Source organism: Melanaphis sacchari, unplaced genomic scaffold, assembly GCF_002803265.2.
Source record: "Melanaphis sacchari strain LSU unplaced genomic scaffold, SCAv2.0 Contig31_pilon_pilon, whole genome shotgun sequence".
In the NCBI taxonomy this organism is placed as follows: Eukaryota; Metazoa; Arthropoda; class Insecta; order Hemiptera; family Aphididae; genus Melanaphis; species Melanaphis sacchari.
The window spans coordinates 988,600-1,004,907 of record NW_020271193.1 but is presented as its reverse complement, the minus strand read 5'-3'; the positions used below and the strand labels follow the sequence as shown (position 1 = coordinate 1,004,907).

Below are 16,308 nucleotides of genomic sequence, written 5' to 3'. Positions count from 1 at the left end.
CGCGTTTAGAGTGGAAAATTATTTAACGCGACCTCCCCCCTCCCTCGTCCACGCTCCGCGGGTAACAATTCATTTTTTTAATACTATTACTTTAAACAAATGATAATAAAAATAATACTATGAATTAATGTTCAGTCCATCGTTAGTTGTCAATTAAAAATGGGTAAATTCAAAAACAACGGTCACTGTTAGTCATTAGTCATAACTTAGGCGATATAAATTATCATAGAATCATGATTGCGTTGAACAATATAACAGGGGCCCGATCGATGGAGTCCGGTTACCACCGTGAGTGTATAACTATAACCTATGTCCTATATAAACGGTAGAAGCTGTACAGGTCGTTTACCAAATAAATAAACTTGTATAAACTATAATCAAAAATATTAAAAGTTATAAAATTCATTGCATTTTTCGATTCATTTATCAACAGTAACAATGCAGGATCATGATGTCGTGTCGTGTAAAAAAGTTAAGCTCGATCCAATTTTTAAATTTTCCGTTAGATCATGGTTATTGTGAAAGATAGTATATAACACCAGTGTAAGAAATAAGAATACAAAAGTCAATCAGAATACGATAAAAGACGCACGACACGACTGTAGACGACGCAGCTATGAACCCATCTTAAGATCTTCTACATAGTCAAAACATTGTTTTTATAGTTTGGTTATTAGTTAGATGATTTTTAATAGATCATAAGGTGTGATTAATGTTTAAATATGATGAAATTATTTAACAATATAACCTGAAAAAATAGCATGATACGTATTATTCGTTTGCGGAAGAAATCAACTAAACTACACAGTCATGTTGTCATGTCATCATATTGTATCTTTGTGCGGTTCGATATTCTATAATGTAATTTAACTCTCTAACTCGTATATTATAATATTTTATTTTTTTTACTACGATTTTGTCTATCAAATCTATTTTACTATTTCTACTATTTCATTTTTGTTGTTTTAAATATACAACAATATACATTTAATTTCATAAAATTGGTCTTAATATATAATCTACATTATAAAATTATACTTTTACGGTGTACGAAATCAATACGTACAATCAATTATTGGTATTTTTAGACACTGATCATTGATTATTGATTCGTATCTTAAGAATTCGTCGTGACAAACTCGACGCGCGTATAGGATTGACAAAATCGATAGAACCGTTATAATAAATTATAACCATTACTTTTACGTACCTATCAGTAAATGAAAGTTTGGAAACCCTAAATTGGTTGAATTTTTATGCGAGATTTCGCATGATATTTGACGACAACGCTTTCGACGATTGAAAACTAATAGAATTTAATTAACGAATACGTTTAAGTTCTTGAACTGATAATAATACGTGTTAGATATTGGTGATAGTAATAAATAATAATCTTTATATTAGTTCCGAGTACTTGCACTGATGTATACATTATATAGTTATCGTGTACGCCGCAAATACGAAAAGTGATTCCAAACTTTCTAGAAATATTTTATCTACATGTGTGGTATGTCTGTATATACTATATATAGACGAAAAAATATATTACATTTATAGTCGTTTGGAAATAATATATCCCAATGCCTTTCGCAGTTCAAAATAATTTCTTATACGGTAATTAAACAGATATGTCGAACGTTTTTTAAACATGACTATTCTGTCGCCTGCCAGTCGTTTGCAATTTCAGCTCCGTATGGTCGTGATCTTTATTGTAGCTACTAATGCGCATTTTAAATGATCGTATCGAAAATTTTACGTACGTTAAGGCAATTTAACAAAATCATCTACCTTCCTTGGTAACCTCTAACCCACGTGGGTACATTAGATATAGTTTCTAAACGTTATTTAAATTATGTGATCATTTTTAAAAGAATAAACGAATTTAAAATTTGGCATGCTTAAATTGCACACGTGTACCGTGAGTTATAGTATACGTTAGAGTATACGTACGATATACATCTTTACGTAACACTCTCACGCGAGTACATGATTAATAACTTTTATTTATTGAAACACATTTATTCATAGATGTGCGTGAAAAAAGTATAGAAAAAGTAGAAAGCCAAATGGCATTGTTCCAATCTACATTATTATATATATTATTATGTTTTTCTAATCGGCTATAGTGGCCCATCATCATATTGTTATATACTACGAAAACAAAATAATACATTGATGACAATGTTGTTATACCTAGTCATCTGTTGTTGTAGCAGATTAATTTGTGTGTGGCGTTTACGGATGATGATATTCTCAAAAAACGTCTTTAACGTCGTAATAGATAGGCAACGTTAGTATTAAACAGAATGATTCACTAAGCACACTCACGCTTATTATTTTATTTTATTTTTATTTTCAAATTTTTGAGTAGGTATACTTAAATAATATAATTTAAATTTATTTTAGATAGATACATTTTTATATACTATTTAAGAAGTCGATATAAACTTCTTTTTTTCAAATGAAAACCACCCTTATTGGTATAAATATCAATATTTTATAATCTGAAAACATTGTCTGAATAAAATAAATACTATATCTAAGACGTTTGATGTTTTTTGTTTACTCATTTAAGGAATATCGTCTTTAGTACGTAAATTTTAATAATTCAGAAACTATTCGTTCAAATTTTGATTTAGAATCTAAGTATTTAAAAATATAAGTTTTTTAAGTTTTTAAGTATATCAACGTGAATTCCAAAAATCAGCATTTAAATAAATCCATAAAAGAAAAAAATTGTGCTAAGCTGTTAAGCAGTAAGCATACTTGCTGAATCACACTGTATCACATTTACTTTTGATTGAATTGTTACCACAATAATACTTTCAGTGATTAGACTGCGTATACGCTTTAGCTTACGACAATCGAACATAACAATAATTATAATTACAGTATTCTTATAATGTAATACCCCTTAATCATCGATGTTTGCACACAATAACATTATTTTATCACTAGGGTTGCCAACTTTTAATTTGGAAAATACCAGCTTAAGTGTATCAAAAAAAAAAAAAAAAAGGTCATTATTTTCAGTGAATTTTTATTTAAATTAATATAATACTTAAATTGAATAATATCAATAGTATTGCTATTAATAATATATTAATATATATACATACATAGATATATTTACATAATGTTAAAATAATAAATTTAATAATATTAATATTACATTATTTTAAAATAATTAAATAAAGTAAGGTAAATTATATACTTTTAAATTTATATTTAGCGGTATTTTTCACAGCGTTTAATAAATGTTTTTCATTTTGTATTTCTTCAAAGAACTCCGAACAATTATATGTTAAGCTATTTCTTATAACTGATTTGGCTTTAATCGTATCAACTCCTAAATGATTGTGTTCATCTGACCATAAACTATTCATGTGGCTAAAAACGCATTCAACAAATGCATTACTACATGGCTCCGAAAATACATACTGTACAATATGTTTAATATTTTTTAATTGTGCAGCAGATTATCGGAAAAATTTTACCCATTTTCCGAACTAGTGTATTCTGTGTTATTTAGAATATCATTTGGTAGGTAATAACTTTATCAAATTAAGCTCATCATACACTTCATCTCTATTGACATAAACCTTAATTAATTTTGCCAGGTCGAGTAAATCTGTTAATTTAGGTAATTTACTTGCCTTCAAACACGAAAACAATTTAATTAGAAAATGTTCATAATCAACCAATTTTTCAAGATATTCTAATCCACGTTTGTAAACATTTAGAGCATCAAATTTAAATATATCGTTTTCTTTGCTAGTAAAATTGGGTAATCGTGTAGTTACTACAATTCCAAAGAAATGATCATTTTTACAATTTAAAATTAAAGATCTCAAACTAAATATTATAGCATAAACTTCTGGAGCGTTTAAATTATTTTTTTCTAGTGTTAAAATATATTTTTGAAAAATAGACAACACATGATGAACAAACCAAATGTAACATTCACTTAAAGTTAACTGTTTAAAAAGTTCATTTTTTTGATCTCCAACAAATTTCTATATGATTTTATCACATTTCTTTTTTTCTATTTTTTATAAAATAAGTTTTAATTGCATTATAATATAAAATTAATCGGTTCACGGCATTAAACAAACTGAGTCATCTCACAGGAATATGTCTCAATATATTATGAAAGTCCTGTTGTACAAATTCGAAACATTCTTTAAGTTCATTTACTTTTTTTGAGCTCATAGAAAACTCATTAAATACTTTAAATACCAACATTTCTACATGGTATTTTATAACTTTCATGGAATGCTTTGCTGCGTTATAAATCACGTGATAGTTACAATTAGCTTAAGAAATAATTTTTCGAAGACCGAATAATTTTTTCCATAATTAACAGAAGCATTATCAGCACTAAAAGCCGTAATGTTTTGTATATCTAAGCTAAGAGATTCAATTGCAGAAGTTATCGTGTTAAAAATTAACTATGAAAATTCGTTTGATTTTTCGTAAAATCCTAAAAAGATAATCTTTCACTTCATCTTCAAAATGAAATAATCTAACCACTAATGGAAAAAATTTTTTATTTCCCTTATTTGAAGCGTCTGTAGATACAGAAAAGGGAATAGGAGTAGGATATTTAAGTTTTATTACTGCTTTTTCAACAGCGAACGGACATAGTACATTTTGACAATAGCTTCCATTTTGGTTCTACCTAGGTGGACTTTGTTAGCTATCGTTGAATCTGAGAAATGTTTTGTCTTAAATTGTATTCTACAATCACTAGAAAGATAGCTATGATAATGTTTGAAAATAAGATTAAATACCAACATTTTGTAAAATATTTTTTACTGGTAGTATTCATTCGTATTTTATATCATTGTACAAGTATTTTGTGTGATATAATATCGAGTCATATTTTAAAATAATTTTTATTATAATTTTATTATTATTTTTTTTTTTTTTTTTTTTAATGGGTCTATAGTTGTTTCATATGTATTCTCCCATATAGAAGAAAATACTATAATTACTTATAAAGTCTATTAATGATTAATACACTACTATAATTTTCTTAAGTTCTCCTTACAGGTATCTGTTAGTCTTTCGAAAGCATACATTGTAATTTTATTTGTTACAAGTTTTATATAGTAGCGTAATATTGCAGAGGTTTAAGTGAACGGTTACAACAACGACTATTTTGGCTGAGTTCATAATACAATAGTAACAGCCTGTTACTAACAGGTTTCTCCTTCGACGTAGTATTTCGAAAATGTCGAGTTATCAATTTATTGTCGTATTAAAATCGCCAAACGTCAGAATTTATATTGTAATAATATAAAATACATCACTACGAATTGCACATTGGTAAATGTGTGATTTATCATATATGATACGTATTAATACGACAATATTGATTCCGTCAAATACGTTTCGATTTATGCGCGTTGTCATATTCTCGTGTATTATGTGTGCATGATTTAGTGTTTCTATTTGAGTTTATATGGCAAAATAAAAAAAACAATTTTATCTCCGTTGACACAGCAACCAACCTCTACACCTCAAGGTTTAAGCGCCAGCGCCACCAGCTTTTATCATCGTAAAGGTACACGCACTTATTATGTAATGTCGTTTATAACAGTTTATCTAATAAATCGTTTATATTATGTGTCTTAGATTTTACAATCGAAAGCATGCGGCGATAATATAAAATTATTATATCATATATAAAGCGTATCTTTTTTAAATGTACCTATAAACAACATCCCATTGTATACAGTAAATAAATATGGCTATATAATGTGTTATAGAGTACGCTATACAAATATGGATGGATTTTGAAAAGTAAAAACTTAAATTTTTAATTTATCAAAAGATTCTATAACAAGCATAATTTATTTATAGAAAAAAACGTCTTTTATTACTAATTTATATTTATATAAATAATTCCCATGGATAAATTTGGTAAGGCATTTCGATTGGATTATTGATTAAAAAAACGCACGAGACTTTGACAGGTTAATAACGCATATTACATTATATTACGGAGATAAATCGGTAACAATTTTAATACACTATCGTGACCACATTCTGGTTTTACAAAAGTGGTTTAAAATTTCACGATACGACTAGATTTGTTCTATGTTTTTCGCCGAGTGCTTTACCTGTTTACCGCATATTGTACGATTTATTACACATGCCCATGCGGCTAATAGTGCTAATACTATTAAAACATAGGTATATTATATTATTGTAAACCTACGTTTCGATGAACACACACCATTTTTTTCTGTTGAATTTATTTTTAATAATGTTATTATTTTCCTTAGATCAGCGAATCGAAACATGCCATATTATTACACCACTACGACGTAATCCTGTTTTGTAATATAATAATCTGCCCGCAAAATAGATTTACGTGTTTTTTTTATTTCCTGCCGCCAACAGTTCATGCAAACACTAAAATATGACACCATTCTTGTACGCAAATATAAAAAAAAATAATTATATTCGAGAGGTGGGCTTGGATTACGAATTCTAATTCCGTACAAATTTGTAAGAAGTTAATTTTTTGTAATAATATACAAGACAAGTCACTAAGTATACAGCTCATTCCTATTTTTTTTTTCAAATATTGTATTTATACAAATTCTGATAATTACTATTTGTACCAAATTAATTTTTTTTTCAAGTGAGAATCAATCTTATTCTTTTATAAATTGTCGAGCAAATGATTTTTTAGTTTTTGAGTTATTTAACTTTGTATACTAAAGTTAATAAGTCTATAATAATAGATTAGGAAGATACGGAGCGGCTATTATGATTTGAAAATATAATAATTAATAATAAAAATTCATAATTTTATAATTTGTAAACATTGTCCAAGTACAATAATACTATATCCATTATGGCATTATCCAATATAACATAATATGTTTTAAACTTGTGTAAATCCATTTTTGATGATTATTATGTTTAGTATATACATGTTTAATACTTAAAAGTTATTCGTTTGAATTTAAATCTAGATACCTCAATACTTTCAAAAAAATCATCTGTTATATAATTTACAATAAAAAATGTCGGTTCTTATTTAAAAAAAAAAAGTTTGTATAATCACAAAATACTCTTTATAAATGGTATGAAAAAACCTATATATTGAAAATATAATCCTCAAGTATAGTTAAAAATCTAAAAATCAGAAACTGAATAAATTCATTTTGAAAAAAAAGTTCCCTATTATTCGAAAGTCGATATTTTCAATTCGGTCTGCCACGACGACAAAGTTTGCGTTTGGCGTCTTGTACTTTAGATGGATTCATCTGTAAACTTATTTTTAAATGTATTATATTATTATATTATGATATAGCTGCTTAGAACCCTTCTGGCTGAATCGAACTCTTATTTTTTTAGTAAATTTTACCAGTAGATACGCGTAAAATTATCGGGATTAAAATATAGAGTATGTATCTAATACATTTTTATTTTATCAATGAAACGATTTCTAGCGCGGTCTCTAAAATATTATTTTATAGCCGATGGACATTTACTTTATATAACGCACAAGCACTACAAATCTGTATGGTATTTTATAAATGCATAATGTAGTTAATTAACTTGATTAAGAAAAATAGAAAGAAAAAAAAAAGAGTAAAATTAAGAGCATTATTGTAATGGTATATAAATAAGTAGGACTCCCGTAAATGAATAATTTTTATAGTTTATTTTTGTTTTGCTGTTTTTTAATCTTAAATCGGTTCATTATACAAAAAGTTTGTTAATCAGCTTTATCGCATTTTTATTTTTCAGTGTACATTATAAAATGCACATGATAATGTCAAGAAATTCTGCCAATGTCCAGTCGTATGCAATAGATATAAATTCCGTTGAAGTTTATTATACGATGCTTGGTCCAAATAATCTGAACGCTAGTTATATTAATATGAGTACGAATTTTGTGCAAAACAAATTAAAATATTATAGTTGTTGGTCAAAACAAACATGATCGGTTCAGAATAAAATGTAAAGACGAAATATTCCGGTTGAAACTTAAAAAATATGGTTAAAATTCGTTATAAGACTACCGCAGAATCGTTTGAATGCCTGTAAAGTATACCTAATAAAATATTCTGGATTTTTGTTGTATTCATATTATACATATTTTATTTTAAGCTAAAACCACTACCAGACTATACGAATCTGGATTCTGTTAATACATAATGTATATGCTAAAACTTATATTATTTTAACGTAAGTACCTACATACGATTATTTATATGGTTTAAAAAACTGATGTTTTATTTTTCAACAATTTTATTATACGTGTATTTTAATGAATAATAAATTAAAATTGTGGATGATTTTTATTTGCGGGATAAATTTGTTTTGCATACGTTATTTCCAGTTTCATTTCGTCGTTAAAACTCACGGCTTTAATGATTCTGTTTTGAGCACATTATATTAAATCGATAAATAGAACGCGTACGTGAATTTATGATGGTGTTGGGTTTTAGGAAAAAAGGAACCACGAAAATCTTAATGTCATTAATCGATGTACGAAATTATCTTTATATTATAAAAGGTTAAAACTATCGAATATTTTAGTATTTTATGATCCTAATGAAACCATTTATGAAGTATTTCGATTTTTTATTTTTTATAATTATTAATATTTAGGTACAGGAAAATGTATAAATTATTATGTTAATTTTTATTTTCCCACTTATTGATTATATTCGTATTATAAAGAAACTCTAAACAAAAAAATAATGAAAATATCATTGATTATAAATGGTTATTAATTCCCAATGGTTATAGGTTATACTAACATTTATGTTTATTTTCAAACTATCTTGAAAAATCAATTTAAAAATAAGTTCGGTATTATATCTCAAACATCAAATCTTATAGAATATTATACTTATACTCAACACCAAAAACAAATCGGATAACGTTATTTATTTAAAATTTCTTAGACGATATGTGGATGATTTACGATGTTTGATAGTTTACATGCGTCACTCCCGGTAGGATTTTCGAAGTATTTATTCCTCTTCAAATTTTCTGGAGAACCGCAAAAACGATGTTATTTTAATATGTTACTTGATTTGTTGATTCAGAAACTTATCGATCTTATTTAGGTTTAATTTCACGGTATATGTTACATTTCAAGTAATCAATACTTTACTTTTTTTGTTATCTACAGCAATAAACGTTAAAAACTTTATACTAAAGGTTCTCAGGTTTCTCATAGTTTTATTTGGATGTTAATACGATCGATCTGTTTCCTAAGAAATATAGCCAATTCATTGGAAAATTTTTAAGATAAGTTTTCACTGCAAACCTTCCTGTGTACATGTATATTAAAAGTATAATATGTTCGTCTTCAATACCGTTTTACATTGGAAGTAAGGATTCGGTGGATTAAATATTTATAAGCTATACAGTTTAAGTAATATTCTATATAATTTCGTACAGATACATAATTTTGTTATCACTTATCAATATCATACGATTGCGATGTACACACAATCGTTGAACTAGATCCGACAACATAGTAACGTAGTTTATTGTGTAATAAGAACATATAAATACTTGGTATACAAAACACATGACTTATTGTGGATACCAACCAATCACAGTAAAGAACTTTTATGCACATGTGAATCGTGAAGACATGAACATATATGTATAGTGAAAAGAGAAGAAACTGGAAATCTGCTTTAAATAATTTAAATCACGCTGTTATTGATTCAAAAGTTCACGGAAAAAACTATAATATATTCATATTAGCATTGGTATTATTAAGCACTTGAGTTATAGGCACTTTAGGGGTGTTGGATTATTGACTTTTCTGCTTACTGATTTGGTCGTTTTATAGGCAGCTAAATACTTTGAGAATACTATGATATCACAAATAATATTTTGTGGATAAGGTTAATAATCATCAACGTGAAGTCGTCGGCGCTAAACAAAAAAGGTAGTTTATCGTTTTTTGATAATCGCTCGTTCGGTCAATCGTCGATGGTTTTAATGTCTTTATAATTGATAATTTATATATAAGTACACATTTTCAGGTAAAATCTAAGTTTGTTGAACTATCTGTTTATCCTTTGGCTTTATATTGACGAAATGCCATACACTACAATCTCACAGGGACGCGAAATAGCTACAAAAAATCTATTATGATCGTACTATAAATGTGTGAACTAATAATATGTGCTTGTGGAAAAGTAGTTCTACTGTTATAATATATGCCTTGACTCTAGAGTACCTAACATATGTCGAATCGATTAAAAATTCTAACGGAAAACATTTCGCATAATTTTATTTCATTTTGTTTTATAATATATACAGGCTAAGTCCTTTTATATATTTAAACATAAGAATGACAGGTGCTTATGGTTTACAAAAGAAATATATATATATATATATATAAATATGAAATTATTAAGAACAAAAATATAAATATAGAAATTAAGAATAATATAACGACAAAACAACAGTACAAATTAAAATAATCAATGCTTACTAAATAAGTAAAGTGGGGTCAGTAATGGCATTACACAACATATACCTATAAAAAAAATAATAGGCTCATTTGACAAGTAGTTGGTGGTATGCAGAGAGACTTGGAATGTCGCGATGGAATTAATAATATTATACAACATAATATCATTATTATAAATTATAAATTTCGATCGAATTTCAAACTACATCCTATTTTTCGATCAGGTATCTCCTTCGAGTTTCCTTTCTGCATAATACTATACTTATCGGAAAAATTAGAACGTTATACAACGTGTACAGAAATTCTACTACACCCGCGGCAATATTATATTTTTGAATCAACGCCAATAATCCATAGAAACTATTTGATACAAATAAAAATAAATAATAATAAATGATATCGGTGCGCGGCCTTAAGCGGTCTTCATATAAAACTTATATTGTTATTAAGAATATCCATCATTATTATTACGATTATAATTTATTTAGCTTGAAATTTAAGTGTAATAGAAATCCTATAAATGCAATTTACAACCCAATGTGTGTAGTATTATTATTTATTATAATATAATATAATACATTCAATTTAACACGGCCACGTTATATTATTATACACACGGATGAGAGATTGATAAAATGCAACCGCAACTTTCGAGCGAATTTAATATGGCGTGCGGTAAGACGAGCGTATTAAAGATCGCACGCGCATAATCTATAATGTAAACTGACATACCTGGCTACTATTATGATATTCGTTTCGAGTTTTTGAAGCGTTTATTAAACATTTTTTATAAAAATAAAACTCATAGATACACATAACCTAATGTATATGATATGCTGTGATCAAAGAGTCTATAATAGTTACCATTGTGGATTATGATTATATATTTATATGCGGTTGTGGGTCATAATGGTTATTATGACAGTGAAAAAATGTTATCGATCCAAATGTTCAATTTAATTAATTTATATTAAATTAATTACTTCAATAGCAATTAAACAGTAAAAAAAAAAAAATATATTAAGCTTGGAAATTAATTTAATATTAGTACATTATTTTTCGGTTAGTAAGGTTTTTTGTAATTTAATTATTTTTTTATTTACACAAAAACAACAATAGTACAAATAATACATACAATAAAATTAAAAATATTTAAAATTTAATAATAATTTAAGATTATAATATGAATCATACGTCAAAAATAAAATGATTTTAAAATACACAATTACAATAAAGATTTAGGTTTTAATTCTAAATGTGTAATGTATTATTATATTGAATGTCGAACCGGATTTTTCAAGGTAATTACCTATATCAAAACCAAAGAAACTAAAGTTCTAAAATCTATATACTTAAACACTTTGCCACATTAATACTTAAGTCCTATACCTAATAATTCTCAACCCTTTCTTTCTCCTACTGGAACTAAAAAATATTGTATCTTAATATTTATTGGAGATGAAACATTTTTTGTAAACTCAATTTTTTTTTTATAGGAACAAACCGTTATTGTATACTGATGTAAATACAATAATCAATGTAATAAATTTGGTAACTAAGGTATGCGTTTCAATAACACTTGAATAAAGTGCACGTTCTATACATAATATATGGTAAAACCATAATTTTTTTCACCATTCAAGTTATGGGGACTGCACGTTTAATACTTTAATGCTCACACAAAAAACGGTACCTTTGTATACATAATCAATATTATAGGTGTATTGTTGTGTACATCTTTAGAAAGTATAATATTATCAAATAAAACTAGCAGTACGGTGCGATTTAGTTAAAACGTACATAGCGGATGATCATATGGCCCGCGCGTGATAAAACTGTCAAATGGACGAGATAATCCGGCACAGCGGCAAGCGATTTTCTCAGGCTTTTCAATAGTATATAATATAATAGTGCTTACGTGAATTATAATGTCAGTACGGACCTTATCAGCATTGCGACGACCGCGTTTTTCATCCAATTTATTCATCATTATAGTATAACATTTTAATATTTTGCATTGGTAATCAATTATTTTATTTTACCTATTCAATATCCGCTATGCTACTGATGCCATAGATTTCGTCCAGAATTCCATGCGTTTGTCAATTGTCATACAAGTTTCAGGCACAGCTGGTTTTATCAATGGATCACGAAAATAACGTCGATCGACGCGTGCAGGTCAGGGTTAGGGGTCAGAGAGTCGCTGTGGGAACGGAGGAAATAAAAACTCACCATACCCTAAAATATGTTCGATTTGTATAAATAATATTAGCGCAAGAGTCGTCGCATTCAGATCGGTTGTCATTTTTTCTGAGGTCGACTATGATGATATTATACGATATACGCGGAATGTAGGTACATACTAAATAGCAACGAATTTATAATTCTCAATGGACGGATGTGTTTGAACATGACCATATGACACATCAATTTAATATTTGGGATCTTTTTAGTGAGTTCCAAAATAATGCTGGGATAATGTTTCGAGAACGTTCACAAAAAAGGCATGATCCATATATGTCCCAAACTAAAACTCATATTTTATTGCACATTGTGTATTCTCCAAGGTGCATTACGAACTACAAGGGGGTGAACTGCATAATATATTACATCCCGAATATTTAATTTTATAATATTATTTTCAATAACTTTATTAATTTAAAATATTAATATTAATTTTTTTTTTATTGCTAATTACATCATAAATTGGTTTTTGGTTGATTCTTAAATGCTATTATTTTCACAAAATAAAGTTTATTGTAATTCATTATATTTTTCGATTTTTTAATATAACAGTTCTCAAAGAACGAATTTTTTCATGGTTGGCCAATTTAATTTTTTTAGGTATAGATAAGAGGATTAAATAGAAATATTTGTATTAGTTTTAATTTATTTTTAATATTTCTAAAAACGAATTTATTACATTTTAAAATTAATGATATAATTACGGATGCTGTTAGTCTCTACCAAATATATCAACAATAATACTACAAACGTTTTTGGGCAATTAAAAAGGTATAATTTTGAAAACTAGATGCACTCACGACACCCTTGAGACTTTGGGTTTAACGTACTACATTTTAATATGTGACTAACAATCCGTTTGAGTATATCATTATTTTGTTTTCAATATTCGTGAAACATTTCAAACAATAAGTACTCCATACTTTGCGAACATTGAAATGCTCGAACGCGTAATGATCTGAACTAATGGCACTTTTTCGGTTCAAACCAATGACAATTTTACATATGCTAATGGTCATCTGTTTCAAATAAACAAACAAAAACAAACTCAAATACTAGATATTAACAAATAACATAACGGATTAGTAAAAAAAAAAATAATCCATGAAATTATAAAAAAAAAATAAAAATATTTATTTAATATTCAAGTTTGATTATAAAGTTAATGGACGTTTTTTTTGTTTTTAGTGTTGGAGCTTATAGAAAACGAAGGAGAGAGCAGAAGAACAAATATTGTCAAAGTGCTATAAAAATCGTTCATTTTTTTTTTTTAATTAGCACCAACAAACACATTTTTGTTGCATCATTGATCTGTGTATTAAACACACAAAATATTATAAATTGTAATATTATACTATTGTACACAATCTGTCGGCCGACACCGCATCAAGAATCAAGACCATAGTAGTCCCATAACGCACAATTGGAAATCGATGTATTATTTCCGGTCGCAACAAGAATAATACGTGACGACAAAATGAGAACGGGTCGAAAAAAACAGTCGTCGAACAAACAGAACACGACCGTATTCTTTTTTTATTATTATTCGTTTAATAAACGGTTAAATTTATTATTGACAATAATAATCGTCTCTTCTCGTCGAGGGTCACCGAGGACCGTCACGCGCTTGTATTACACGTTATTGGTATGTATATACTTCTATAAGTACACATTTAGGTACGGGTCATAATTAGGGTTTATGCCTACTTTGAGTTATAATAGTTTTGCGTAGTCATCGACATTAATTATTATCTTGTAAACAATTGAACAGTTATCTTTTTCGTAGCAATTCACCCGATTTTTCGTCTTAAACATCTCCACTTCGGGCCACCGTCGTTCCCTTTTTTGCCTGTCGTATTTTATTTTTTATTACAAGAAGTATACCTATTTATTATTTTATTTACAAATATATTTTTCTTTCTTATTACATTACATAATTGCATCCCGCCGACTCCAGGTCATTTATTATTATTCTACCATTAAATCGCTCACGCAAACGTCCAAGCTCCCACGGTTCCCATTTACCTAAATAACAATATTTGCGTATATATAGTTCGTATCGTCGTCACTGTTTTTCGTCCGAACAAGTATTTCTTTCCGTAATAATTATAATTTCATGTTTTTTGTTTTTATTTATCTATAATGTACACATAATCCTAGGAAATACATTATTACTTACCTGCCTGTTTAACCGTTAAAATAATTGAACCACAGCACTCCGACCTACGCGATCGACGGTTGCACCGCTGATCGGGTGCGCGGTCGTATTATCATGTTGGTGGTATACAATATTAATTTACATAATCGATCGGTTGTTATCGTAACGCGTTTTACCGCAGTTTCGAAACAATACTGAAAAATAAAACGAAAACCGAAGTTTTAAAACGAGTGCTTTATAAACGAAATCGTTTAGAGTTTCTTATCGTATTCACCGGATTCGTAATAATATTATGTATACACCTTCACGCGATCATTACAAAACCTTGCGATATTTATGTATCTATCTATATATATACATACATATACACTTCGATGTACGTGCACTTAGTAAAGCCGAACCTACGATGATTTTGACTTTCGATCGTTGTCGTAATAGTTAGGTATAATATAAACGATAATAAAACTAACCGATCGAATAAAAGCACTATAAATAATTGCACCATACCGCACCATCTCTAAGTCATTCTCATTTCTGGGAGACTTTAATACGATACTATTCGAATGGTTTTTAATGTTTTTATTTTCAATCTTGCGGTAAAGACCACTTTATGTTTATTATTTATGCAAATGAATTATTTTTCAATTAATATACTGTATCGGACTTTCATATAAATATAAAAACGGTGATTAAGTCTTAAATATAGTAATAAAAATATAAGAAATACTTAAACAATGTATAATCAAAATATTTCGAAAAAACGCATTGAATTTAATAATAGTTTTTCTATTTTACGTTTTATACTGGCGAACGAAATGTAGGGACTAAAATATATTTTAGATAATTTGTGTGTTCAACTTTCTAAAGTAATATACTGTAAACACAACTCAATTAAAATAAGTTTTTATTCCAATTTTTTTTTTATTCTACACAATATTATATTATTATGCAGTAGCACCAATATTGAAGTTAAATAACATATACCTACGTATAATTTATTCATAAATGCATGTTTAATACTACCTATTGATTAAATATTACAATTATTGAAAATAATTACATTTTAAAAATAAAAATGTAAAGCATAATATTATGACGATATCATATTAAAATAATTTATATTATCTACCTATGTATATGTTCTCTACTTCAAAATATGTTTTCCTGGTATAATAATATCTTATTAAATTTTTTTTTTAAATAAAATTTGTATTGTACAATATACCCACATATTATGAATTAAACATTTCAAAAGTTTTAAATTAAGTATTGCGTAAATTTATAAATCCGTAAAGTAACGTTGCTAATTATATTTTATGAATATTTTAATAATACAACTTTTAAAAAAAGTACGTGCAACGATTAAGGTCAAAAAAAATTAAATGTAAAATTGTCTTGTACGTGCATGACGATATCATATTAAAATATAGTT

General features: G+C 27.5%; 1 protein-coding gene across 4 annotated transcripts in view; it reads right to left on the bottom strand.

Annotated features, from left to right (window-relative positions):
* LOC112596271 overlaps window positions 1–16,308 on the bottom strand; it is an 84,885-nt gene that overhangs the window by 12,877 nt on the left and 55,700 nt on the right. The gene's annotated exons all lie outside the window — the stretch shown is intronic.